The sequence below is a fragment of the Ovis aries genome, chromosome 9 (assembly GCF_016772045.2).
Source record: "Ovis aries strain OAR_USU_Benz2616 breed Rambouillet chromosome 9, ARS-UI_Ramb_v3.0, whole genome shotgun sequence".
NCBI classification, from domain to species: domain Eukaryota; kingdom Metazoa; phylum Chordata; class Mammalia; order Artiodactyla; family Bovidae; genus Ovis; species Ovis aries.
Window position 1 is genome coordinate 35,516,105 of NC_056062.1, and position 4,329 is coordinate 35,520,433.

General features: G+C 39.7%; 1 non-coding gene across 1 annotated transcript; it reads left to right on the plus strand.

The window, feature by feature from the left end:
• Positions 1-3,320: 3,320 nt before the first annotated feature.
• Positions 3,321-3,427, plus strand: LOC114116503 (U6 spliceosomal RNA). The gene has a single exon (XR_003590406.1). It is a non-coding gene; the product is annotated as a U6 spliceosomal RNA (small nuclear RNA).
• Positions 3,428-4,329: the final 902 nt, after the last annotated feature.

Genomic DNA, 4,329 nt, shown 5'->3' on the forward strand with positions numbered 1-4,329 from the left:
TGGAAAGTTCAGCAACATGGCTAGAACTTCTGGTCTTGAAATCACAGGCATTAGGGAGGGTTTTAGAGTATATTTCATGTGTGACCTAAAACCTACATCACCGATGACCCACTAAAGAGGGGATACATTCCTGGAGTGATTGTTACTAAAACTGTCTGGTCATAGCCACATGGCCAGATCCCTAGGAGACATCTGGAATTAATGGACCCATCACTGCTGTTCTGGAGACCCTCTGTCTTGGTGGGCATGTTCACCCTGAACCACTGGCTGAATGAATAATGGTCGTTCAGAAACATTGGGAGTCCATGCTCCAGAGGCAGCAAAGGCAACTGAACCACTTACAAATATCTGTGAGCCTTCCTGGAAGGAGTGACATCATCTCTGCTAACCAACGCTGTAATTTCTTGAAATCTACGAGTGCATCAGTACGTTTCTGCAAAGGGGAACAAAAGTGACATGTGGTGGCAGTGTGCTTGGTGTGCATCCAGCTGGAGTTTGAAGCTGTGGACTATGTCTGAGACCAGTTCAGCCCCACCTCAGTTTCTTTGCTGCAATGCAGGATTCAAAGTCCAGATGGTGAGAACCTTAAATCTTGTGAACCACTTAATGTCTGACAAATTGGCATTCTCTGAGTTGAGAAGTCTTTAATTGGATAAAATAGTTAAATACATCTCTACGACAAGTTTCCACAATCTGTCTATAACAACAACAACATCAGCAACAATAGCAACCACCACAGTTAGGGATGGGTCACAGGAAGGGCACCACTGATGGAGTTTGCAAAGTGATTGGGAGGACCACATCCCTTGGGCGATCTCTGAGTTCCAGATGCTGTGTTCTCAGCCTGTCCCCATCCCTCCATCATGTAGGTTTGTTCTTGTTGTTGAGTCACTAAGTGGTGTCTGACTCTCTTGTGACCCCATGGACTGTAACCCACCAGGCTCCTCTGTCCACGGAATTTTCTAGGAAAGAATACAGGAGTGGCTTGGCATTTCCTTCTCCAGGGGATCGAACCCATGTCTCTTACATCTCCTGCATTTGGCAGGCAGATTCTTTACCACTAACACCACCTGAGAAGTGCCATGGCTTGGTGTTATTTAATGTTCTGTTAATAGTTTCAACTGACATATTTAATAGCATATTAACAATGTTTGTACCTACTCTTCTGCCAAAACTAGAAAAATGAAATTTGCTATTAATACCAAAACTTTTCCTCTTTTTTATGGATTTTATTCACTTTACAACTCATAGAAAATAAGAACATTACTTTTCTAGCGTGGATGTGCATCTTTCTGGGTACCACATCTCTTCAATAGGTGTGTTCATCTCCAGATTTCACCTGCCCGCCTGCCAGGGATTATCTTTTTTTATTCTAGCTCTGTCAAGATTATGCAAAATTTCCTTTTTTTTTCTCATTAACGTTATGCTCCTTTTGGCATTTTAGAAGTATTTTAAATAATGACTGTGTAAAATGTCATAATATTTGGAACTAAGCCTTTTCATTATATCATTCAATGTGAAAAGCTTATGAACAGACCTGCAAGAAGACATTTAAAAACAAATATCTTGGAGACATTTTTCATGTCAGCTGGTGGTCTTAGCTCCTCCCCTCCCCATCAGGCTGAGTCCCTCAGCCTGCCGCCGCGTCTTACAGGCAGCGCTCAAAGACAATTTAACACTTGTTTTGTTCTAAACCTTTATTTTGACTGTGGTGATTAAAAATCACTTTGTGATCTTTACTAGTCTAAAAAGAAGAGGATGCAGTGCCTGGAATTAGGTACATGGTCGCATGATTCAAGAAGCTTTCTCTTCAAGTACCAGATGATGGCCAGAAAAACACCTGCAGCAGAAAATAGGCTTGCTGCTGGTTTTTTCAATAATGAATTCCTAGTGCTTTTTGTCCCTCAAAATTGTCCCCAGACGGGAAGATGACTGAATGTACTGTTCCCGAGCAATAGAATCACCTCAAGGCACAGAAAATAACAGGGTTTTTTTCCCCTTACTGGCACCCCTCAGTCCACTGCCTTTTTCTAGTTCTGAAGGCTGTGACAACTTTGGAGTGTAACAAATAAACATTTTGTCCACAGCATCAGCACCCAATCATCACCTCTGATACTTGTTAATCAGATATTTATTAAGAAGCTTCTGAGGTAAATAGAAATAAAATGCACAGCTCCTGCTTTCTCCGTGTGTCAATCTTCGGAGGAAGAAAAGACATGGGCTCTTTTACTCATCAATATTATAATTTAAAAATAGTAATTTCTTAATAAAAATATCTCCATGTAGTTTGAATATATATATTTTATTATTTTTCGTTTGTTGTTCAGTCACTAAGTCATAACCCACCAGGCTCCTTTGTCCATGAAATTCTCCAAGCAAGAATGCAGGAGTCGGTTGCCATTTTCTTTTCCAGGGGATCTTTCCCAACCAGGGATCGAACCCCTGTCTCCTGCACTAGCAGGCAGGTTCTTTAGCACTGAGCCTTCCGGGATTTGTTAAAAGCCTGAACAGCTTTTCATAGGGAGCCATTTCCATTTTTTAAGCAGTTGTTTTTCAGCACATTTTTCTGTAACGCTATTGGGCTTTTCCTCCTCTATTTTTAGATACTTTATATGTTTAAAAGATATCAAATTCTTGTGATATAAGTTACAAAAATTTTCCTAATTTTCATTTAACATTTTTAGAGTTATTTTTACAACAATGCTATATTTTATTGTTACTCAAATATTTCAAATTTGATTATATATCCTTGGGACAACATGGATAGACGTGTATCCTGTCAAGTGAAATGAGTCAGACAGAGAAAGACAAATACTATGTGATCCCATTTATATGTGGAATCTAAAAAAAAACAGATTTATAGAAACAAACAACGGATGGGCAGCTGCCAGAGGTTGGGGCGGGGGCTGGGGAATGGGGTAGGGGGTCAAAAGGTACAAACTTTCATTGATGACACAAGTAAGTCCTGGAGATACAGTGTACAGCACGAAGACTGCGTTGATAACACTGTGTTTCATGTTTGAAAGCTGGGTGTTATGGAGTAGCTCTTGAGAGTTGTCCCCACAGGAAAGAATAACCATGAGAGATAGTAGATGTTGACTAAAGCTATTGTGATCATTTTTCAGTGTATACAAACAGTGAAGCATTATGTTGCACACCTGAAACTAAGCCAATGTCATACGCCAATTACAACAGAATAAACTTGGAGAAAAGCAATAACAACAAGTACTGTCTGGGCTATTGCTTCCGATGCAGAACTATGATTATTCTTGATTTTAAATGACATTCAAGGACTTGTATTTTTAAAAATATCAAGACTTGTGCTCGCTTCGGCAGCACATATACTAAAATTGGAACGATACAGAGAAGATTAGCATGGCCCCTGCGCAAGGATGACACGCAAATTCGTGAAGCGTTCCATATTTTTATAGGGACACCTTATCTTTGACAAAGGAGGCAAGAATATACAATGGAGTAAAGACAATCTCTTTAACAACTGGTGCTGGGAAAACTGGTCAACCACTTGTAAAAGAATGAAACTAGATCACTTTCTAACACCGCACACAAAAATAAACTCAAAATGGATTAAAGATCTAAATGTAAGATCAGAAACTATAAAACTCCTAGAGGAGAATATAGGCAAAACACTCTCAGAAATAAATCACAGCAGGATCCTCTATGATCCGCCTCCCAGAATTCTGGAAATAAAAGCAAAAATAAACAAATGGGATCTAATTAAAATTAAAAGCTTCTGCACAACAAAGGAAAATATAAGCAAGGTGAAAAGACAGCCTTCGGAATGGGAGAAAATAATAGCAAATGAAGCAACTGACAAACAACTAATCTCAAAAATATACCAGCAACTTATGCAGCTCAATTCCAGAAAAATAAACGACCCAATCAAAAAATGGGCCAAAGAACTAAATAGACATTTCTCCAAAGAAGACATACGGATGGCTAACAAACACATGAAAAGATGCTCAACATCATTCATTATTAGAGAAATGCAAATCAAAACCACAATGAGGTACCACTTCACACCAGTCAGAATGGCTGCGATCCAAAAATCTGCAAGCAATAAATGCTGGAGAGGGTGTGGAGAAAGGGAACCCTCCTACACTGTTGGTGGGAATGCAAACTAGTACAGCCACTAAGGAGAACAGTGTGGAGATTCGTTAAAAAATTGCAAATAGAACTACCTTATGACCCAGCAATCCCACTGCTGGGCATACACACGGAGGAAACCAGAATTGAAAGAGACACATGTACCCCAATGTTCATCACAGCACTGTTTATAATAGCCAGGACATGGAAACAACCTAGATGTCC